This window comes from Eumetopias jubatus, unplaced genomic scaffold (genome assembly GCF_037043125.1).
Source record: "Eumetopias jubatus isolate StellerSeaLion01/CBP00866 unplaced genomic scaffold, mEumJub1_p1.0 scaffold_13, whole genome shotgun sequence".
Lineage (NCBI taxonomy): Eukaryota > Metazoa > Chordata > Mammalia > Carnivora > Otariidae > Eumetopias > Eumetopias jubatus.
The window spans coordinates 57,343,617-57,368,155 of record NW_028274819.1 but is presented as its reverse complement, the minus strand read 5'-3'; positions in this window follow the sequence as shown (position 1 = coordinate 57,368,155).

Here is a 24,539-nt window from a genome sequence, read left to right as displayed (position 1 = left end):
GGCTCAGTCACATGTGCGGATTCCGTCGTTTAGCTCCCAAACCTGGGTGGAGTTCGCCTACTCTGGTTCCCGCCGGGGTGGGCCTCCCAGAACGTGGGGTGCCTGGGCCCCTCTTACCGGCTTCGCCTCCGCGACCACGGGCCAAGGCTTCTAGGCGACCCGAGAGGCCTCTGTGGGGGGCAGGGATGCCAGACCCACCCAGAGAAACAGGGGTTCCCTGGAGCCCCTCAACCATGTAAACTCATCAGGCCCCTGGGAAGTAAGAGCCAAAGTGTTTGGGCTGCCCGCCTGTTGAAGTGGAGGTAACAAGATCTGCCCTCCTCTCTCTGTTGAGGGGGTGGGGGCGAGCGCGCGCGCACACACACACACCCTGGGGAGTGGAAGGTTAGTGGCCGTGCTGGTTCCCAGTACACAGGCTACCTACCCAGTGGTCCACCCAGTTCTGGCCAGTTGCATTGCTTATCATCCCTCCCCCACACACCCTGATTTCAAGATGGGAAAACTGAGACAGTAAAGCTCCGGAGGGACTTTCCCCCCGTGGCCCCCAAACCCCTTAGAGCTGTGCCCTGCGTTTTCAGGAGCTTGCCAGAGTCTCACGCCTATTCCCAGGTCTGAGGATGTGCGGGCAGGAAGAAATACCTTCAGTCAGTCTGCTGGAAGCATTTGTAAGGCCTCTTTCACCCCAGGGCACACTTTTCCTGGCGCCTGCTCTGCCCCAGCCCTGGGCTGGGCCCTGGGGACAGGGATGAGTCAGGCCTGCCCCCAGAGCCCCGTCCCCAGGGGTGGCCACACTGCCTGTGCCTTCTGCCTAGTCCAGGGCTGTGGGCTGGTCTGGAGGAGCTCAGGCTGGGCCCCTGGCTGTCTGTGGTTGCTGCGGAATGAGGCTGTGGCCTGGACACACAACCCAGGACCTCACCTCCTCTGCCCAGGCCCTCCACGCCCCCAGAAAGGCCTTCTTCATGGACAGTCACGCTGCCCTCAGACCTTGCAGGGGCTCTCCATGTGCTCTTTGCCTCCCAGTCTCACAGCTCTGAGGCCCTCCTCATTTCGCCTCAAACACCCAGGCCATGACTATATTCAAAGCTGCCCCTGCTACCAAGGATGCCCCCAGGTCCCTGTAAATTGCAAGCCTTGCCCTTTCTGTTCTAGAACCACCCCCTCAAGGCAGACCTGACCTGGGGCAGGGCCTCCTTCAGTGCCACCAGCTTCTGAACTCCCTCTCATGCTGGCTGCCTGCCCCTTGCACACATCTGTGTCCCCACCAGTGGAGCTGGAGAAGGGCTCCTGGGGAAGGCCAGTGGCCATGTCAGCACGGGGCCAGGCGCAGATGACCTGGGGTGGGGGGAGTGTTGTCGAAGGAGTTTCATTTTGTCTCTTTCTCTAAAAGCTGAAACCAAAGAAAAATGTCACGATGGCGAAAAGTCTTGTGTGAGTCAGAGGTTCGAGGCTTATTTGCCCTCTCAAGGGGCACAACATGCCTGTCAGCCACAAAACTTCTTAGGAGGGTTCTCTGGTCCCTCTGTCAGAGTGGGGGCCCTTGGAGATGACCTCACTGGACGGTGGGGTGACAAGGCAAGAGGAACCCGGTGGGTGAGAAGGTGACTTCCTGGGTCAGGGACCTCAGTGTGAAGTGAGTAGGCCCAAGAATGTCTCAGGAAGGCCAGAGTAGAGGCCAGAATCTGGGGGGCCTGTGGGTACAAACGCCTGAGTTTGTAGCGAGGAAAGGGGCAAGGATGTATGTGAGTGTGCTTGGGAGGAGGGGTGGTCTTTGTGCCTGCTGAGCCCGGAGGTGGGATGTTAGACCCATCAGGCCTGAAGGCTACTCCTCCAGGCACATCTGGGCTGCTGTCTGGGCTGAGCAGATGGCGCGATGTAAGTATTTAGGCCCCACTAGCTGTTCTCACTCTACTGTGGGGAAAACCCCAAGCCTTCGCAGATGCAGGGCTTTGATTGGTACTGGGTGTTTGACAGCGTTGCTGGAGAAGCACAGACAGGGAACCGCGGAGACGGTTGGCAGCCGGAGCAGAGGGCAAGGGGCAGTCTCCTCCACACACACCCGCACTTACCCTGTCCCCCCAGCAAACAGCCCGGGACAGGGACCTCGGGGAGGCACTCAGAGCCATAAGCTGATTGCTAAGGTGCTCTGTCCAGCTAGGGTGCTGGTGCTCCAGAGAGGAGAGGAAGCCTGGGGAGCAAAAGGGAGGAGGGGAGGTGAGCAAGGAGCGGAGGTGAGAGGGAGAAGGGGCCAGGGAGAATGAAAACCCAGCCTGTTGGTGGTTTCTTCTTTTTTTGAGAGCCACAAGCTGAGATCAAAGGTGATATTTTTACAGCAACTGAAATAGAAAACCACTGGGCGCACAGTGGGAGGTGAGCGGCCGGAACACAGGCCCCTTTATGCAGCCTGCGGCCACGGCAAACCCACTGCCCTCTGCCCAGCGAGCGCCGTGGGGCGTGGGGGCCAGCGTGGCCTCCATCTTCCCAACTCGGCTTCCAGAAAGAAGTCAAGGGAATGAGCTACAGCCCTCCTCACGGGGAGAGGAAAGGGCGGGCAGTGAAAGATGGTAGTGAGCACGGTGGCCCTGACACCTCCCCCATCCCACTCTCACCGTTCTTGCTGCAGTCGGAGTGACACCAGGCTCTGTTTAGAGGGTCGCGGGGCCCTATGAGCAAGGATTGCCGAGACCCCTGTGGGCCCGAGGAGAAAACCAAGGCTGCAGGGGGAAGAGGACTTGGGTCAGTCCCACGGGGAGTTGGGAGCGAATTCAGGGCGAGAACCCCGGGGCTCCTGGCCCAACCCCCTTTCTGCTCTCTGGAATCATTTGCAGAAGCGCTGGGTCACCGGCCCGCACTGGCCCTGGCACAGCGGGGACCATGCTCAGCTCTGCGAGAGCTCAACTCCAGCTGTCACGGTGTGGGCGCTGGAGCAGCGGTATGGGCCCCAGCTGGGACCATGCCAGAAATGCCCATTCTCAGGCCCCAACCTGGACTTAACCCGAACCAGAAACCCTGGCAGTGTTTCCCAGAGTTTAATATTTTCATGAACTCTCTGGGTGATTCTGACGCACGCTAAGTTTGAGAATCACCGTGCTGCTACCTCAGTTTTCCACATCTGCACTTCAGGGAAAATTCGAAGGCCGGTCTCAAAGCCCATTATCCACGAACACATATGCTTGGTGTGTACCCTATGCCAGCCAGCCTTCTAAGCCCTTTACAAATATTAACTAATTTAATTTCAGCACTCTATGAGACAGGAACTAATATTATCCTCATTCCACAGATGAGGAAATGGAGGCACAGAGAGGTAAAGTTACCTGCCCAGGGTCACACAGCTAGTAAGTGGCAGAGCTCTGGAATCTCAGCTCGTTAACAGGTAGCCAACAGAAAGTCTCCAGCAGAGGGTCTGGCTCCCAGAATGTGTTCCAGGCATGGCTGAGGATGTTATGATGGCAACTGGTATTACCTCACCTGAAGTCGAGATGATGATCCATATTTTGTACATGTGAAATCTGCTGTCTCGTCCAGATGGAGGAGGGAGTTAGCTGCAGACGCGGCCTCGGTATCTGAAAACCCCAGGGCAGCCCACAGATCCTCACCATTAACGCAGTTTTGAAACCACAACATACCATCTTGGTCTTCTGGAAACGTGTCAGTTTGCTGTAGGGAAGAGCATGGGCTCTGGCAGAGGTCGGCTAGAACCCCAGCTTGACCATTCCTGGGCTGTGTGACCTTGTACAAGGCACCTCACCTCTCTGCACCTCCCCTTCTTCATCCATCAAGTGGATGGTGACAGACCTAGCCTGGCAGGGTTCCTGTGAGGTCAGAGAAGATGGTGTTTGTGCCCCACCCAGAGTGTGCCCGGAGCTGGGCACCTCCCTGGGGCTACCTCAGTGCAAAGACCAGCTCTGGACCCAGAAAAGTTTTGAAAGAAGAAGAAATTGTTCCCAAATGCTCAAAATGCCCTTGTCCTCCAGCCTCCCAGTCCGTTTCCAGATCTTGAAATAACCACCCCAGCCAGGGACCCTGGGGAGAAACGGTGGCACCTGCCGCATCCAGGCAGGGAGTTAAGTGAGCAGTGGAGGGAAGATGCGACCTCCGTGCGCCACCGCCACTGGCCAGGCCTCCGCAAGCAGCGCCAACATCTGAGCGGCCGCCTGCCGTGAAGCATTTTGGCCCAGACATCTGAAGCTCGTTAGCTGCCTGCTCCCCGGGGGACTGACCCTGCTCGGTGAGAATTATCCCAGACAGAGCCACAGAGGATGGAGCAAACGAAGACCAGGTGAGGTGTGGCTGCAAAAGAGGGGGGAACATAGTCTCCTAAGCAAAGAGCAGAGGAGGCCGGGAGAAAGCCCTGGGGCCTGAGCCCAGCTCCAGCCCAGCCACCAGCTCCCTGGCTATGCAAACTGGAGACAGGAGGTAGAAGGGGGTCCCTCTCCCTCTTTGGGCCTCAGTTTCCCACCCTGTGAGCTTTAGCGGAAGGGCAAGTAAGGCCCATACTGAGCACCTCCCAGCCTGACACTGGGGGGTCCCAGCCTGACCTAGAATTCCTGGCCGCTGAGGTTTAGCTCAGTGCCGACAGGAGGTGAGTGATGGGTGGTGGGTGCGGAGATGATTCAGGGGGTGGAGAGCCAGTGATTCCTCCCTTGGGCCCAGACATCAGAGGGGAGTTGGCAGGGGAAGACCAGAAAGTGATACTACATTTCAGAACAGTCAACTGGGTGCCCTCTCGGTGTCCATAGGGGGCAGGGCTGCTGTGAGCCTCCTGGAGATGATCCCCAACTGGGCAGATAGCGGGGGTCAAGACACCCTTTTCTCTTTAGACTTCCAGTTCCATCCTGCTGGCCAGATAGGCCACAGTTAACTTTCACCTAGCAGTTTCTATTAGCTCATTTTTTTATGCCAAGCACTATTCTAAACACTGTACACATATTAAAATCATTTAACACGTTCACTGGTGGCAGGTCCTGGGTGATAGACCAGCCTGGCATCTGGCCCTCACCTGCCCGGTCCTGACGTTGAGCTTTCTCAGGACCCCCAGAGAGGTCGAACAGGCTGACCCTAACCATGTCCCTCAAGATCGATGCCTCCTCCCATCACTGTTATATCCGACACGGAACAATCTCCCTTTCCACGGACAGGAGTGCTCTCGTCCCCTCCCCCAGTCTCCTTCCCTCCTGGCAGCCGAGTCTCTGCGAAACTGTTGCCCAGTGGGCCCAGAATATGACCGAAGGGGCGAGGGCGACTAGTGCAGAGGATTGTTCACACAGGCCTTGGTGAAGCCTGCTGAACCATTTCCACTCTGAGCAGAGAGGCCCTCTGTGGGGACCCGATGGGCATCCTCAGACAGTAACTCTGCCCTTCTGGACAGCATTGGACATACACACGCGGGCTTCTCTGAACCTTGGCTTTTCTCTGAACACCTCATTCCTGGATCGCTGTGTTCTTTTCTTTGGATGGGTCGGTATCTGTGATGACCAGGCGAGAGAGCTGTGTCCTGAGCCAGGGAGCCTTTTGGATTCATTTACTTCTCGTGGGGCAACCTCATTCCTGGCATTTCTAAGAAAGGCCTAGAGAGAGGTAGGGACCCACTCAAGTTCACACAATCAGTCAGGACCGAGGCAGCCCTGGATTCCCAGACCATTTTCTTTTCTTTTCTTTTTTTTTTTTTTTAAGATTTTATTTATTTATTTGATAGAGAGACACAGTGAGAGAGGGAACACAAGCAGGGGGAGCGGGAGAGGGAGAAGCAGGCTTCCCGTGGAGCAGGGAGCCCGATGTGGGGCTTGATCCCAGGACCCTGAGATCATGACCTGAGCCGAAGGCAGAAGCTTAATGACTGAGCCACCCAGGCGCCCCTCCCAGACAATTTTCAACTAAATAGTTCATCAATTAAATAGTTCAATTAAATAGTTCATCATTTTCAAATAAAAAAATGAATTATGTAAGTGCAGAAAGATTAGAAAACACAGATAAGCAAAAGCAAACTAAATATAGTTTTTATATTTAGTTTGCATCTCTGAGAAAGTTCCATTGCCCGTTCCCACCCCTTCTCCCTCCCTGGGGCCTCAGCCACACTCCCCCAGCCCCAGCCATGATCAATACCTCGCCTCCTTTGGCCAACAGCTGTTCCCTGAGGAACAAGCCTTGACAGCAGATCCTGGAAGACAGCTTTAGACCGGAGGCTGGAGAGGCCTGGCGTCTCTTCCGGAACAGCACAGCTTCTGCCCAAACGGAACTGTTTAAATGCAGGTTATAGGAAGAAACACTCCCAGCTAGGAGTCCAGAGCCTGCAACCAATGCTGCCAGGTCTGTGGGTCAACTGTGTGATCTTGGGCCAGTCCCTGCCCTCTCAGTTTCTTCCACTGTAAAATGAAGACTTAAACTTGGCCCAGTCGTTCCCCCATAGCCTTTATCAGTCTGCCGGCTTCTTGTGGGCAAAGACCATGCCCTCTCCTTTCAAGTGAGCCATAGAACTTAGAATCAGAGAATGGGGTTCCAGCTCTCCACCACTCGATGACTGTGTGACCGTGTGCAGGGCACCACCCCACTCTGCGCTCTGCTCCCCCATGGAAAGACACAGAGCAGAGTGCTTGTCCTCTGTGTGTCTCAAGGCTGCCTTAGATCCCGTGAGAAGTGGATCTTAAAGACCCCCCGTGGATGACGCAGAGGGAGTTGCTATACTAGGTTATTGCTCCGGGGTACCCCCTGCTTGCCTGGCTCCACCCTGACTCAGGGGGTCGGGCCCAGGCTTGTAGATGGAGCCTGTGCCTGCCCGAGGGCTCACGTAACTCTGGCAAGAGGAGTGTGTGGACCCTGGGCCCGGCCCACCGTATGAAGTGTCAGTAACGTTGCCCAGAGGGCCTCGGGGCCCATGACATCATGGACAGCCTTTTCCATGTTGGAGCTCACAGAGCTAAGGCCATTTTAAAAAATAACACTGCCTTTTTTCCTTTCTTTCTTTTTCCATTTTGGCTAAGGCATGGAATGTGAAAGCGGCTAAATTACTGCAGGAAGGGGTAGAGGCTGGGCTCAGAGACTGACTCTGCTTTCTGGGGCCCTAAGGACAATGGCAAACCTGGGAGGTCTGGCCCCTGCTTCCTCATGCCCACGTTGAGCCCACCCCAGCCTTCCCTGACAGGACCAAGGGTGTGGCAGTAATGGTCTGCCTCTGGTTGCCAGATGACCTTTCTGGACCTCAGCTTGCCATTTATGATGGACTGGATGTTCGTATTCACCCCCCCTCCCCCCCAAATTCAAATGTTTGGTCCCCACCCCCCAGCATGATGGTATGTGGGGTAGGGCTTTTGGGAGGTAATTAGATGAGGTCATGAAGGTGGGCCCCCATGATGAGATTCGTGTCTTTACAAGAGGAAGAGAGATCAGAGCTCACTCTCTGTCTCTCTCTCCCCCGTGTGTGCACGGAGAGGTCACGTGATCACACAATGAGATGGTGGCCATCTGCAGGTGGGGAAGTGGGCCCTCACCAAGAACCAATCTGTCAGCACCTTGATCTTGGACTTCCCAGCATGCAGAACTGTGAGAAATATAAATGTGTGCTCTTGAAGCCATCCGGTCTATGGTGTTTTGTTATAGCAGCCCGAGTGGACAAAGATACATCTGTGCATAAGGATAATAATCCCTCCCCTAACTATTGCTGATAAGAATAAAATGCAACCACAGCTAACCATTCATTGTATCACGCACTCATTCAGTCAGTGGTGTTATGGAACGCCTGTGTAACAGGCACTGTTTGGAAGCCGGGGGACAGCCGGCAGCAAAGCGGACAGAGACCCCTGCCCTCAAGGAGCTGAACTCTTGTAGGGGAAGACAGACAGTAACCAGAGGAAGAAGTGAAGGATACAGTCTGTCCGGTGGAGGATGGTAAGCGCTGTGGAGGTAAAGTTCACCTGGAGGGTAGCATCAGAGTGTTAGCAGGGCCCTTCTGCACTTTTAAATAGGGTGGTCTGCACAGGTGACCCTGAGGAGGAGGCCTTCGGGGATGCTGCAGGAGGCGAGTGGAGGCCATGCGGTCACTTGGGGGAAGGACATCCCCAGCCATGAAAGGACCCTGGCGATGGTGGGAAGCAGTGTACACCCTTGAAGTGACCGCCAGGTGTGTCTCCTGTGCCTCCAAAGAACCTCAGCTCCATTGTGGGTGCAGGTGGGCTCTGAGCCGTTGGGGGGCATAGCTGGAGGGGGGTACAGTCTCATCTCACCTGTTCGGCCTTTATTGAACAGCTCTTTCATGTCAGGCCCCAGATGGTGCCCGGGGGGGCCAGAGAGAACCCAGACATGCTGCCCAACCAAGCACACTGCGTGTCGGGAGCCCGAGGCTCCAGTCTTGGCTCGGCTGCTGGCTGGCTATGGGACATCAGGTGGGTGACGGGGTTTCTTTCTGGGTTGATGAGAATGTTCTAGAATTAGTAGTGATGGTTGCACAACTTTGCGGCTATACTAAAATCCACTGAATTGCACACCTAAGAAATAACAATAACAACAAAAGAAAGATGGTTGATCGGACAAGGGGTCCTCTAAAAGAAGGAACACCAGTATTTTTTTGTGCCTGCAATACCCCAGGGCTTGCACTTGGCGTGTTATCTCATGATCTCTAGGGTTCCTTCTGGTTTGGACTTCTTGGAATCTGCCGCGATGCTATTCACATTGTGATCGCTCCTCAGTAAATCCAACTGGAGCCCCTCCTTCCGGCCCCAAGCTAGCCTAGAGGCTGGGGAAGAGAAGGGATGGGCGCACAGGCTCTCCCCGGCCGAGCTCAGAGCCCGTGGAAGAAATCAGAAGTGCACCTTGTACCCAGAAAGTTATTCTTTTGAGGATTAGCTTCCTTTCCTTTCCTCATATAGGAAAGAACCCCAAATTACAGGATGGCACCCACGTGAGTGGCCATACAGGGGGTCCTGGGAGCTGATTTATTTACTGAAGCACTGGGGTCTTTGGCTGGGTGTTCAGGATCCAGCCCTGCCCTTAGCAAGGGAGACAGACTTTTAATCAAACACACAATGAAGAATTTCTTTCATGACTGTGATTGTCATCGGTGCTGGGGAGAAAAGCACAGTGGGTATTGAAGGCCCTGGCGTGGCTGGAGCTGAGTTCGGAGGGCGAGGAGAAACAATGAAGGGGTGTGGCGAGCTGGTGGTGATGGCCTAAAGTGGGCTGTTCCAGACCATGTCGAGGCCCTAGGTGTGTGCAGAGGAAGGCCAGTGTGGATGAAGGGAACCGGGGGACAGCTGCAGCAGGAACAGGCCTAGAGGCTAGGGGCCATGCCTCTCTGTGTGCGCTTGCTGTCCCCGCTCACTCTCCAGGGTCCTGGTTCAGAGAAGAAACTACAGCCACGCTCCTTGCAGGCCGCATTAACAGGTCCATGCTAAGAACAACCAGTGTCCCCGGAAGGCCTGGTCATGGCTCCTGGCCTCCCGGCCCCCGAGCCTGCTGCTCTGCACGTCCAGGAGCAAGGGCCTGCCAAGCTCAGCAGCCACGGGGCTTATCTGAGCTGGACGATGTGCGAAGAGCCCTGCTTGGCAGCCCCCTGGCCATCCGGCCCTGCCACCCTCCTCCCAAGCAGACCCTGCACAGCAACCACGCCCCCCTGCCCCCCCGCCCCCCGCCGCCCCACGCCAGCTTCCCCACTTCAATACCTTGAGGTGAGAACTTTTCCACCAGGTCTCAGGCCAAGCATGGTTCTTGGCTCCAGGTTCGGTGAGCTGGTTCCCGGCCATCCCCGCCCTCCGCTGCTCCCCAAGGACCCGCTCCAGGCCTCGGCTGCAGCCTCACACTCTTTCCACTCTTGTTTTTTTATTTTTTGTCTCTCTTTATTTTCCTTCCGGGGTGACTCTCCCCAAGCCGGGCCTCTTTCTATCCTGCCCCCCTTCTTTCTTTCCCCCCTTTTCTCCAGGGTAGCTAGGGCATGAAAGGAAAAGCATGTGCTGTAGGACAGATGGAACAGGGCTCAGAGCCTAGCTCTGTCACTTATCATCTGGGGCAGATGTATCCTTCCCTCGGAGCCAGTTTTGGGTTCTGTGCAATGGGGATGATCCTAGTTCCGGTTCCTCTGGGCGGTCCTGAGCTGAGGTGAACGTCACAGTGTGCCTCTGGGGAATAGTAAGTGCTCCACTAATGGTAGTTTCTTCTTACCCTCCTGCACATTCTTCTCCCTGAGCATCTGCATGTTTTGCTCCCTTAACCACAAAGTAAGACACAGAAGGCCCAGCCCCCCACCCACCCCACCCCCGCTGGACCCCAACCACCTTGCTCTCTCTTGCACAGCCCCACCACCCCCAGACTGAGCGCAGCCAACAGCATCAGGACACGTGCAGCCTGCTTGCTGCTAGCCCTGCGGTTCGGAGGCCTCCGTGGATGTCCTAGCTGGGCCTCTCTGCCATGGGGCTCCCGAGGGGGACATGGGAGGTGTCTTCTGAGTTGTGCTATGACGCAGGCACCAGAGTTTTTGGTTTTCCATCAACCTAAGAATAAGAGAGGCAGCCTTTCAACATGCCCCCACCCCGTACAGACTTCTTACTGCTCCTCCCCCAACATCGCCCCCGACACTTTCTAGCTTCCAAACCATCGCTTGTGTCCTTGACCCCACCTGGAACCCCCTTCTGCTTCCTCCTTCTCATTTTGAGCCTTACACCAGCTCTAGGGCTTAGACGGGACAGAAGAGAAACTGAGGCTCAGGGATATCCAGACGTTGGTATTTTTTACAACGAGAATGTGTTCAGGGGCCCCTGGCTCGATCAGTCGGGAGAGCATACAACTCTTGATCTCAGGGTCATGAATTCAGGCCCCATGTTTGTTGTGGTGCCTACTCAAAGAAATAAAAATAAAAAATAAAAGAGAGAATGTGTTCAGTATAACATATTGTGCTCTTTTTTAAAATACTTATTTAGGGCGCCTGGGTGGCTCAGTCGGTTAAGCAACTGCCTTTGGCTCAGGTCGTGATCCTGGAGTCCCGGAATCGAGTCCCGCATCGGGCTCCCCGCTCAGCGGGGAGTCTGCTTCTCCCTCTGACCCTCCCCCCTCTCATGTGCTTTCTCTCTCTCTCATTCTCTCTCTCTCAAATAAATAAATAAACTCTTAATAAAAATAAAAATAAAAATATTTATTTATTTGAGAGAGAGAGAGACAGCATGAGGAGGAGGGGCAAAGAGAGTCTCAAGGAGACTCCAAGCCCAGTGCAGAGCCCCAGTGGGGCCTGAGCCCAGGGCCCTGACCCCATGATCTGAGCCGAAACCAAGCATCAGATGCCCAACCAACTGCGCCACCCAGGTACCGCTTGTGCTTTTCCTTAAAAGACAAAAGAAAGCAGTTTCCTGGGGTTATACTGGATCCACTCCACAGGATTCCACATTTCTCACTTGTTCTCCTCTCTTTTCCACACTCCTTGTCACACAGTTGTGACGATGCAGACCTTACTATAACTTACTCTTGGATGTCACTTAAAAGGTAATGACGTAGATAAACCCATACATTTATGACCAATTGATTTTTAATAAGAGAGCCGAAACAATTCAAGGGAGAAAAAACAGTCTTCTTTTTTTTTTTTAAGACTTTACTTATTTGACAGAGAGAGATGGAACACAAGCAGGGGGAGTGGGAGAGGGAGAAGCAGGCTTCCCACTGAGCAGGGAGCCCGATGTGGGACTCGATCCCAGGACCCTGAGATCATGACCTGAGCCAAAGGCAGACGCTTAACGACTGAGCCACCCAGGCGCCCTGAAAAAACAGTCTTTTTGATAAATGGTGCTGGACAACTGGATATCCACATGCAAAAAGCATAAGTTGGACCCCTACCTCACACCATTTACAAAGACTAACTCAAAATGGATCAAAGACCTAACTAAGAGCAAAAGCCAGAAAGCCCTTAGAAAACCACACAGGTGTGCATCTTTGCAGCCTTGGATAAGACAATAATTTCTAAGATATACACCAAAAACACAAGCAAACAAAGGAAAAGATAGGGAAACTGGACTTTATAATAATTTTTAAATTTGTGCTTCAAAAGACACTATCAAGAAAGTAAAAAGACAACCTACATAATGGGAGAAAATACTTGCAAGTAATGTATCCAGCACAGATATAGCATCCTAATCTCCAGTGCATATAAAGAACTCCTACAATTCAACAATACTTTTTTTGAATGATAACCCAATTTTTTAAATGAGCAAAAGATTTGAATAAATATTTCTCCAAAGGAGATCTACAAATGGCCAACAAGCACAGGAAAAGATGCTCAATCATTAGTTACCGGGGAAATGCAAATCACAACCACAATGAGAAACCACTTCATATTCACTAGGATGGCCAGAATAAAAAAGTTAGAAAACAGTAAGTGCTGCTGAAGATGTGGAAAACTGGAACCTTCGTACCCTGTGGGAAGACATGTAAAATGGTGCAGCCGCTGTGGAAAACAATTTGGCAATTCACCAAAAGTTATATAGACTCACCCCATAATCCAGCAATTCTACTCCTAGGTATATATGCAAGAGAATTGAAAGCATATATTTCATACAAAGATTGTACGTGACCATTCTTAGCAGCATTATTCATGATAGCCAAAAAGTGGAAACAACCCAAATGTCCATTAACTGATGAATGGATAAACAAAATGGGATATATCCATACGATGATATATTATCCAGTTATAAGAAGAGATGAAAAAGTACTGGTATATGCCAAAACATGGATGAACTTGAAAATGAACTTGAAATGTCTGGAATAGGAAAATCTATAGAAACAAAAAGGAAATTAGTAGTTGCTAGGGGCTGAGGCGGTGAGTGGAATGGGGAGTGATCGGTGTGGGATTTCTTTTAGGGATGATGGAAATGTTCTGAAATTAGATAGTGGGGATGGTTGCATACTAAAAACCACTGAACCGTACGCTTTAAAAGGGTGAAGGTATATCTCAATGATATGTTTTTGATTTTTTTTTAAGTAGTTGCATAGATCTGGAGAGGATCTTGCAGAACATTGCACCCAACATCCACCTCCCACCACCACCCCTGCCCATGTGAAAAGTAGGGAAATTACAGGCCAGCGAGGGGAAAGAACACACAGCAAGTCTGAGACAGAGTAGGGATAGAACCCAGAACTATACTCTCTCCTCTCCCTCCTAGCCAGATTGTTAGTTCCTGGAGGACAAGAACTTTTATTACACTTCTATTAATCCTGTACCTCCTATCACAATGGCATAACTCATCGCAGAAATAAGAGTCAGGACGGCTCCTATTGCAAGAGCCTAAAGACCCACTTCCTAGGAGCCTAAGGAACACGGATCCCCTGGCCCACACACCTGGGAGGGACGGGGGTGTGGTCAGGGACTCAAATGACTTCCCCCACTCTCCTGCCTGTTTCTTCTCTTCCTTCCTCAGTCTCCTGGTCTTCCTCACAAGGCAGGCAATCTGGTTGCTGGAAGCTCTGGGGAATTATACGTTTTAGAGCTTGCATTCCAAAGGGGAGCTAAGTGCTCCCTCCCAGAACCTATTTATGCAAATTGAGGACAACAGCTCTGTTTGGTCCAGTTGGGTCATATAATATGGCTAGGAAGATGGAATTCTCCGAAAGGCCAGGCCTTCTAGCAGATGACTGGTCTCTGTGACTATTCGCTAGAAACTCAGAAAGTGGGGGGATGGCAAGGGTGGGGTGCTTTTACCATCAGAAGGAAGGGAGATGGGGCACCTGGGTGGCTCAGTCAGCTCAGGTTGTGATCCTGGGACCCTGGGATTGAGCCCCTCATCCATAGGGCTCCCTGCTCAGCAGGGAGTCTGCTTCTCCCTCTCCCTCTGCCCCTCCCCGCCCCTCGTGTGTGCACTCTCTCTCTCTCTCTCTCTCTCTCTCAAATAAATAAATAAATAAATAACATCTTTAGGGGAAAAAAAGGAAGTGGGGGGGAGGCTGGGCAGGCAAACACTCAGCCACCCCCTTCCTTAAGGGTCCAGTGTGGGAGGATCTAAGAGCCAGAGGAGAAGGCGGTCACAGTTTTTAGGTGCAGAATGACCTGGGGTGTAAGTCCCAGCTTTTGACTTTCCGGCTATGTGTAGGAGGGCATGTGACAGCCCCCTCAAACCCCTCTCAGCCTCTGTTTTCTGGCCTGCTGAGAACAGTGACTCCTAGCCCATACAGTTGTAAATATTTCTGATAGGGAACATAGAGCCAGGCACCCAGTAGGGGCAATGCTAAGGGCAGTTAAGCATTGTTATTGATGCTTTGGTTGATCATCAGCCTTGGGTCAGGAGCTGGGGATTCAGAGAAGATGCTTTAAACAATGGGGACTTCCCAAGGCCTGGATCTCTGGCCCAGGGCTGAGGGGGCGGCAGTGAAAGGGATCACTCCTCCCTGAGTAAGGATCATATAAGGTGTCATACCCATGGGGGCATGACTCAGGGTGAGCACAGTGCTGCCCCAACCTGCTGGTGACCTTGGCTTGGTGACCTGCTCTTTCTGAGCTCAGTGGCCCCTGAACCAGAGAGCACTGCTCAGGGTTCCTCCTCATCTAAGGCTACTATGACTTCACAAGTGTCACCTCCTGAAGTGGCCTGGACACCCCATTCTATACAGGGACCAAGTAGCCCTCACTACAGAGTTGAGCTCTGCTCTTGGCAAGGCCCTGTGCTGGGCATGGGGACTCAGATGACTCTGACCAGGCCCTGCGGCCTACTAGATGAATAGACATGGTCACCTAATGAGGGAAGCTCAGGTCATTGACTCTGTGTGACCTTGGGGAAGTCACCACCCTGCTCTGGAGATCCCTTCTGCCCTGTTTGTAAGGGAAAGAGTTAACCAGGAGAATGACAGCCTGTGGCCAGGACCACAGCCCCATCTGGTCCCAAAGAGATGACTGGGTAGCCCATCCCCCATACCTCAGCCTCCGAGTCTAGTGACATCATTTCCAATCCTCTCTGTTTCCTCGGCAACTGGGGTGCTGCTGAGGCTCCCCAGGGGCCCAGACCGTCTGGATTTCCTTACATATAACTGTACCTTGTCCACATTTTCACAATTAAATTGTCAGTTTAGGTTAAGTGTTGTCTGCTGACAGCTGTCAACCTCTCTCTGGCTCCCCTCACTCTTCACCCAGAGCAGGTAAGTGAGAACATCTTGCCCAGTCCCTCAGTGCTGTGGAAAGAGGCTAGGATGGGAGTGGGAGGCAGGAGGTCCGGCTTTCCGCCCAGCTCTGCTGTACATTTGCTGTGTGGTCGTGGGCAAGTCACTCGCCCTCTCTGGGCCTAGGTTTCCCCATCTTAAAAAACAGAATCATCTCCGCTCAGCCTCCCTCCCTCCCAAGGCAGCTACAAGTCTCAAAGGAGCCCATAACTGTGGCAAGGCTTAAAAAACCGTAAAGCTCAGCTTGGAGGCCGAGATGGTTCGTAAACTGAGCAAGCAGATCGTGAAAGGGACTTCTCTGAGTCCCCACCAGAGAAATGGGTAAGATTAGTTCTCCTCTGGTCTACCCTGCATCTCTCTGGCTGCAGACCTAGGTCAGGTGTTCTCTGGATTCTCTCACAACCTGCTCCCAGACTGAACAGGCAGAAGAGGTGGCTCTTCCCAACAGGTCCTGGCCAGAGGGTCAAGGGCCCGGCTCCTCATGACAGGCATGCACATGCTGAGTGGCCAGGCTCTCCCTCCCCATGATGCACCTAAGCACCCCCTGCTCCCACCCCAACTGTCCCCCTCTCAGGCTCCCAGAAAATCTCTCTCCCCTCCCCTCCCGACCCCAACCCCCCTGAGATCTGCACAGACTTGAATCCCACACCTGACCTCAACCCCCTGCTTATGACCTCCTCCAGGCTGCCCTCGAAAAAGCCCACGCTGCTTAGTCCAACACTCAGGGTCCTCCCTGGCATGGGCCTGTCCTCCCTGGTCATTTCCCTTCCTGCTGCCTTCAATGCCGGCAGCACTGGGCCCCTGACTTACCCTTCCCTGAAACCAAACTTCTCCCTCTTGTCTTTGCTTCAGCTGTTCCCACTGCTGGGAATGCACCCCCTCGCCTCCCGCAATCCCCAGCCACCTGACAATTCCTTCCTGACCTGCACATTATTTATATAGACATGAACGCTAAGCACAAATGAGCTCTCCATCTGGAACTGTTTATGTACCTGGCAGAAAAGGAACTAACCTTTATCAAGGACTGATTGCATGGAGAGCGTTTTACATATATCATCTCTTTAAGCCCCATGGCAACCCTAGGCGGTACATTTCACTACTCCTATTTTCCAGATGAGATGACTGAGGCTCAGAGACAGAAAGTGTCTTATCCAAGGCCATAGAGAGGTGGATTTGGGGTTAAAACCCCAAACTGCATGATCCCAGAACCCATGCTTGTTTGGGGCCCTGGTGGAAACACTTCCTTAAGGGTCTGGGGCAGCTGGCCTTCTGTGTACATGGAAATGCTTGCTATTAAGGGAGGTTCTGCAAACACCAGGGACCACTGTGATATACATAAGGCCGTCCTATGGAAGAGCAGATGCAGGAAGAGAAGCAGCGCCGCCAGAGGAGTCAAAGATCTCTGCTCTAGATGGAGGAGAACCTTCTCCCAGGGAGTGCTCTCTCATCAGGGAAGAGGTTGTCCTGGAGGAAGGGAGCTCCCTTCCCTGCAGGTTTGTGAGCAGAGGCTGGGTGAGGCCATTCACTCACTCACTTGGCAACTTTGGCGCAGCCCCTGTTGGTTGGTCTTGAGGGAGCACCAGGGATGCAGCGTGGGCCAGACAGAGCCGGTCCCTGACCACATGATGTTCCCAGAGCAATGGAGACATTCACAGGGGGCTCCAGGGGCCAGAACTTCAGGGACATGCCCAGGTGAATGGTCCGACTCTAGATTCCCAAATGACCTGAGACAAAAGCACATTTTTAGCTTTTTCACAAGCGAAGCCCGGTCACTTCAGGTGTCACTTGCCAGGTGACAAACCATGTCAAAATGTAGTGGCTGACAGGAACAGCTGACTGATTCTCCTGATCCTGCGGGCTGCCCGGCCCGTCGTGGTGCTCCCAGTGGGCTCGCCTGGATGGCTGCATTTGGCTGGTGCGTCAGCCGGGCCTGGGTTCGGCCGGGCCGGCTGGTCCAGGCTGGCCTCTCTCCGTGTGGCCCCAGGGCCTCCCTCTCAGTTTGTAGCTCTGGCTGGACTTCTGACATGCAGTTGGGCTGGGCTCCAGGGGGTGCGCACAGAAGCTGCAAGGCCCCTGGCATCTGGGCCCCAGAACACGCACAGCTTCACTTCTGTCACATGCTTGGGTCCCAGCGAGCCACGAGGCCAGCCCGGAGGAAGGGGTGGGGAAATAAACTTCACCTCTGGATGGAATCACATTTCAAAGGGGGGGGGGGTGTGTCCCAGGATAAGAGGAATTGGTGCCTGGTGCCGTTCAAAACTACCTCACTGGCCTTCCCAGAAAGAGTCCAGACCAGTGACAATAATAATACTCTGCCCAGACCCCTGTTCACCTGCCTTCTCAGGAACACCTTCTAGAAAGCACCCTTGAGCTTGAAATAGCACCCTTCGGTCTCATAGTGTGCACCATGTCCATGGTTCATCCTTCGACACAGGTTAAGTCAAGGAGATCCAAGACCCAGGTTCTGGAGCCGGAAAAGCCCACAAGGGTTACCTAGTATAACCCCCTCACAGATGAGGTGCCTGGGGCTCTGAAAGGGCAAAACAATTATCTGCTATCACCCAGCAAACTACTGACAGCTTTAAGGCCTATTTCCAGGTCACCTGTCTCCCCATCCAGCGCTCCCGGAAATAGCTGATTCGCCCCAGCAGCTCCACCAAGGCCTTGGCCCCCAGGGAGGGAAGTTGAGGTGGGTGGAGGGGCCAGTAGAGGCCAGCATGATGAACAGAACTAGAACTGTAGCTTCGCCCACCCCATGTCCTTTCAGCCTGGGTGCCCCCCGCCCCAGCAGGCTGTGTGCATGGGTGGGGGATGGAAAGATGTGTGCCCCTGACCAATGGCAGTCAGGCAGGGGCTGAGAAGCCCGTGGACAGGAAGCCCCCAGCACGTCTGGGCGATCAGAGAACCAGAATCACTGGGGGTAACTGAGGAGAAGGAAAATATACTAAGATCTAGAGCAAGCAGCAGCCAAGAGCATGCCCACCCAGCCTAGATCAGAGCATCCTGCCCCTGCAAGGGAGCTTGCAACCCAGGCAGCCCAGCTCCCTTGAGGAGCCCCTGGACAGAAAGAAGGAGGAGGAAAAGGGAAGGGGTGAGTTCAACTGGTCCTAAAGATAAAAAATTTTTTTCTCACGAGTGTCTCTGAGAATCCTAGAATATGAGATGGTAAACTACTCCCCTTATACAAATGGGGAGCCTGGGGTACAGGAAGGGGCAGACTTTTGCCCCAGGCATGCCTTGACTCTGAATCCAGGGCTTTGCCTCCACTTCATGCCTCCCCTCACCTCCCAGGGCAGGGTTTTCAGCCCTAGCTAATGCCTGGGTCTTGATTCACAAGATAGAGCTGGGGGTGGGGGGTGGGCAGGAGGGCTCAGGGTTGCACTTCAGGAATTCTGGGACTTTCTCCTGGCTTCCCTCAACTCCATTCAGACAGTGGGAAGTCAGGATCCTCGCATTCGATTCAATAGGGGCCATCAGCTATAGTGCACACTAAGCCAGAAAGATCCAGGTTCAGATATCAGCTCAAACACTTGCCAGCCCCACCCTTTTGAGCCTCAGCTTCCATATCTATGAAATGGGGATACGAATCCCATCTTGGAGGATACAGAACATTTGATGGGATTGCATTATTCCTATTTTATGGATGAGGAAACTAACACTCAGGGAGTTTAAGCAACTTGCTCAAGATCACACTGTTAAAAAATAAAATAGGGCAAAATCACTATTGGAGTCCAAGTGTGTGTGACTCCAAAATGCTTTCTGTTTCTACTCTAGCTGGGAGCCAGAAGGAGATTTCTGGCTGAAGGACCGCTTATGCAAATGTTTGCAGGCAACTCATTTAGCTTCTCTCTGAGCAGAAAGACCCAGAGGAGGGTGCATCCTAACTGGACAGAGGCCACCTGGAATGGCTCTGACTGTGGTGGCCAGAGTGCCTTGGGCTGGGAGAGCTAAGGACAGTCTGGATGCCTCTTAGGTGGAGCAGCCTTGTCTCTCCCCGCCCCCTTTCTAGACACCCCACCCAAAGTCCCACTACCTTCCTGCAGCTTTTATAACCCCTAGCCTCCCATAGCTTTTACTGACCCTAATGCTCTGGGAGAGGAGATGGGGGTGTCCCAGCCTGTGTTCACAAGGACATTCCTATGACTCTACGCGGGAGTATATGTGCATTTGGTGTGACATGCTTGGAAACTGCGTGTGCATCCTCACTGTGTGCAAAAGGAAGCACATGTGTGTGCACGAACTGGATGGGGGCAGTCACGTGTTCGGCCTCAGCTTGAAGATGTATACGGCCATTTCACCGGGAATCTGCTACTGAATGAATGTGTGTGGACATATGGTGTGTGCAAGTATCTCCTGAGTGTGCTGTGACCATTTGTCGGGTGATATGTCCCAGCCCTGCGTGTGACGTGCAGAGGGTATTTGTATGGCCGAAAGCCTGCAGTGGGCTCTGTGGGCACAGACGTGTTTGTGTAGGTGGTGGTACCCGCAGCCGGGCTGGGGCAGCCTATGGGGGCCACTTGGTGGACAGCTGCAAAGAATGGACAAAAGTGTACCGTGTGTTTTTGGCACCTGAGGCAAGCCCCTTGTCACAGTCTGTATCTCTCTTCTACTAATGAACTAGATTCTCCTTGAGATTATGCTTGGGACTGAGGCCCCTGGCTTTGGGGCAAACAGAAGCCATGGAAACCTCAGCACCTGACTCAGCAAGTTAGAAATGGGAGAGGGGGGTGTACCCTCAGCCAGAAAGGCCAAGGGGTGTGTGCAGAGAGGGATGGGCACTCACCTAACCAGTCCCAGGGGAGTTGCCTCAGAAACACAGCCCTAGCCGCAGGCTGGCTCCATGCTGGGTGGGAAGCACCTCTGTAGTCCTAACTAGTTTCTAAAACCCAGTTCTCCGCTGGTACCCCCCTCCCCGGGGACAGGAGGCAAGGTGTCCAGAAAACTCCCCACAGTCACCCCAGAGGCTGGACCGCCTGCCTTCCTGGGCTTCAGGTTTACAGCGCGCTTCACAGGGCAGCGCGCTCTCGTTCCTTTTCTCCGCAGAAAGCTCTGGATGGCGGATCCCTTCTCCAGAACTGGAACCAGAGGACTAGAGAGGTGACCCTTCGAAGGACGTCCTGGGACCCCAACGCAGTCCTCAGGGACCCTCGACGCCTCAAGTAACCGAGCTGCAAGACGAGCACCTCGTGATACCCGCCGGGCTCCAGGCTGAGACCCAAGCGGGACTTCCCTGTGAGCCTTGGCTTCCTCCTCTGTCCAAGCAGACTGGTTGAGATTCCTTGCTCGGCTGGCTGCAAGCTTTAGAAACCTGCCCTACCTGGGCCCCGCGCACCGCAGGTCCGCAGTAGGCTGGCCCAGGCACGCTTATTAAACACGGGCTACAGTTAAGAAGTCCCCCCCTTTGTAACTCGACAGGGTGCGAAGTCCTCTGTGCCGCCGGCGCCGCGGGTCCGTGGCGTCCGCGGGGACCCCGCCCCCGCCCCCCGCGCGCGGCCCGAGCCACCCGGTGGGGTTTCGGCGCGCTGACGTGGGCGGATCAAAGAGACTGCCCGCGCCTTATAAAGCAGTTTGGGCGGCCGGCGCCGGAGACCGTGCGGCGCGAGGAAGAGAGCCAGGGCGAGCGGGCGAGCGGGCGAGCGCAGGCCCCGACAGCCCAGCGCAGCCCCCTGCAGCCTGAGTCCGCGCTACAGGAGGTCCTCGCGGAACCGGAGCCGGCCGCCGCGCGCCGGGATCCCGGGCGTCGTTCTGCGGCCGCTGCGCGGAGAGGGCGCCCTCGCCGCCTGCCCAGCCCGGAGAGCGCTTGGGGGCCGCTGGGGGCCGCGCTAGCCGCTCCACCGCCGGCCGGGGCAGCGGGGCACTCAGGGCGCGCCCGACGAGCGCCCCAGGAGGTGAGCAGTGGCCGCGGGCAGCGCGCGGGTGCTCAGCGGGGACCTGCTAGGGCGGCGGCGTCCGAGTCCGAGGGCGACGGCCCGACCCCGGAGGGTGCCGACTCGCGGGTAAGCACATCAAGTCCTCCCTCCACACCTCCTTTCTGCGGTTCTCCGAGGAATCCCCTGGAGGAGCGCAGCCGCGGGGGCTTGGGGGGCGCGGGCTTTCCCGGCTCGTATGCCGGAGGTGGGTTGTGCCAATTGTGCGGGCCGCTGCCAGCCTTCCCGGCCCAGTTCCCTCGATTCGACCCTCTCCCTCCCACTCGGCCCGAGAATGAGGTCATGCCCGAGCCATCCCGGGGGTGGGGGACTTGGATCGTGCGGCTGGGCAAGAGGGTGTGTGTGGCGGGGCGGGAGAGGGTGGCCAAAGGCAGAGACCTACGGCAGCTCCTACCAAATTGGGGTGGGGTGGGGATGGGGGCGGACGCCTCGCTTTGAGACCGACTCCCCGAGGCGGCGGGGGAGGGGGAGAACTGGGACTTTGTTTACAGACCTGAGCTCCAGGCTGGGGGTTGGGGAGGAGGAGAGTCCTGTCCCGGGACCGAGGCGCATCTGGAGCCGCCGCGAACATCTGGCTGAGCTCGCGCACGAGCCCCACACCCCCCACCTCCTGGTGCTGAGGTATCTCCGTGACCCTGAGTGTCCTTAGGCTCTCAGGGTCCGGCTCCAAAGGGGTGGCAGGAGGTGCCCCGCGTTCTCCCACCCCACCCTTCCCATTTCCAAAATAACCCGTCTCGCGGGTGACCCGGCGCGTCGTTCGCAGCCTAGCAGACAGATTTCGCAAGACTCCCGGCTGGGGTCAAAGCCGGGTTGTGAGCCCGGCCTAGCTTCGCGTCGCAGGTAACCTTGAAGCGGTCGCTCGGCGTCACCGGCTCGGAGGGTCGGCTCTGCCAGCTGCGCAGCCCGAGGCTTCAGGCCCGGCCCACGCCGACCTTGCGCGCGGCGTGGACACTCGGCCCAGAGCGCGGTGCCCGCTCCCGGCTCAGTGCGAGCTCATCCCGGTAGGGGAGGCCCGGCGTGGCTCCGCCGGCTTGACTCAGAGGGGCGGCCGCCCTAGCGGCGGCGTTTCCAAGGACTTCCAGAGCCCAAGCCTTATAACCACCTGTTGGAGCGGGTTGCTGCTACTGAGCTCACGGAGCGCAGCCCGGGAGGCCACTTCTCTCACCAGCTGCCAGTGGAGTAGCTTGGGCCCTAACCCCAGCGCGGGGAGGAAGAGACAGCTTGTCTCTCCCAAAGGCGCTGCGCTTTGACGCGGGCCCACTACGCGCCTGGCCCCAAGGGAGCTTCTGCGCTGGGGCCTGAAGCAAGGGGTCGAGCAGTTCGGGGCTGACCGCGGCAAGTGGATGTCTTATAGAACGACCAGCGCGGAGAGGGCACTTAGCCTCCTCCCATCCCCAGACCGGGACACCGGGGCCCAGGAAGAGGAGGGGACTTGCCCAAAGTCCCACGGCGCGGGAGGCAGCTGCGGATCCCACCTCGAACCCCGGCGTAGCGCCCCCTGGCGGGCCGGGGGCTCCGGGAAGCGAGTGCGCCCTGACTCGCAGGGCGCAGGCTGAGGGTGACCCAGCAGCCCGCGCCGCTGTCCTGGACGCTCTTACACGGGACAGGAATAATCCGCCAGGACTCAGAGGGCCAGGCCAGGCGCTGCCTCTCCCAGCAACATGCAGGGGTGGTGGAGTGAGAAGCCCGGGATCACCGGGCCTCTCAGAAAAAGCCTGGAGTAGCTGTAGGCCTGGGTCCCTGATTGCTGTGACCAGGGCGGCCCCTCCTCTCTCTGGGAGAGTTGAGCTGGACACGGATTCCCCGCTGTGAGTCCGCACTCTCCTCCGCCCTCTTGCACTCCCTTCCTCCTCCCCACTCAGGAATGCAGGGCGCCTGGCGGGGGGTGGGGGGGAGAGCCCACATTTCGGGACGGGGTGGGGGCGAAAAGAGACTGTGGCTGGAGTTTTGATCCTCTCCCCTCCCCCCCCCCCATTTCCAGCCGATATACTTCTCGTCCTCAGGAGTGTGGCAAACTTTCAGGGCCATAAAGACAAAGGTTTTGGATGCAGGCTGGGTGGAAGGAGGGGGCTCAGTTACACCGAGAACCCCGCTGAGACCCCTAGCCTTGGACTCCGCACGTTTGTAGTGAGCGCCTCCGTGTTAGGCGCCTAGCGGGAGACTGGGAAGGAGGAAAAAGAAACGTAATTCAGGGTTTTCTCCCTGCCTTCTGGGTTATGCCGCAAGCCTTCAGAAAACTGCGGTTTCAAGTCAGTGTGTGTGCTTAAGGCACACACGTACACGCACACACTACACAGGTATACGTGACAGTGGAAACTCAGGCAGAGAGGGGAGCTCAACGACCCGCAGGCTCCTGGGAGGCTTGAAAGACTTAGGGAGATGTGCGGTCAAGTCCACTCCCTTTTTTCATAGAAGGGGAAACAGCGTGGGAGTGGTGGAGAGCTCGCCCAAACTCACACAGCCAGATGAGAACGCCCCCTTCCCGCTCAAGCGCCCCCTGTAAAGAGGGCGCCTCCTTTTCAAACTCCCCGGGCCCTTTAGAAAGGAATCTCTTTCTTTGTCTCTGCTCCTCCCCAGGGGTGAGGGGCTGGAGAGCTGTGTTTGTCTCCGGGAGAACGCTAGGTGTTGGTAAATTTGGGAGAAGCTGGGAAGGGAGTTAATGAGGTGAGAATGAAGAGAGGGAAGACCAAAAAAAAAAAAAAAAAGAAGAAGAAGAAGAGGAAGAAGAGGAAGAAAAAGAAAAAAGCCCGAGAAGCGGCCCTGCGACCTGCGGGCGGGCGGGCCGGGTAACGGTTGCTCCGCGGCCCCAGGACGCCCCCTGGCGGCCAGAGGCGGCTTCGCGCCGGTCCCGTGAGTACTGCTTAGCCTTGGTCAGGCTGTCCCGCCTTGGCTCCGGCCTGGGCACCAGACGACACTCCAAAGGGGGGGTGGTGCGCTAGGCGGGGACTTGGAGACTCGCGACCACTGTACAAAGACCTTTGTCATTTCATTTCTCATCCCCCCTTCACTGATGCCCAGAGCAAGCCCCTATTTCCTAGTCTTCTGACATCAGCGAACTCACAGGACATCTGGGAGTAGAACACGGGGCATGGACCTGCCGCTCACTGGATAAACGACGCCCTTCCACATCCCCCGGCCTCAGATTTCTCATCTGTGAGATGGGGGCAGTGATGGTACCTATCTCACAGGGTTGCTGGGAGGAGCAAAAACGATCATGAACTTCCTTTATAAAAGGCGAATTGTGTCTGAATCCCAGATCGAATCACAGTTGTGTCCCTAGTTTACAGAGGAGGTAAACTGAGGCCCAGCGGGGAAGGAGAATTGCCAAGGCCCTCCCTACTCACTAGTAGTTAATATTTTGCAGATAACGCAGATCCTGGGCCCGCCATCTGCCCGCGCGCGCGCCCGGCCTCGGCCCTGATCCCCTTCCTCCTTTCCTTCCCTTCCCTCCCGAGGTCTGTTTGTGCCCGGCTGCTCCCTCTGCCGCGGTCTCTGACCGGCCGT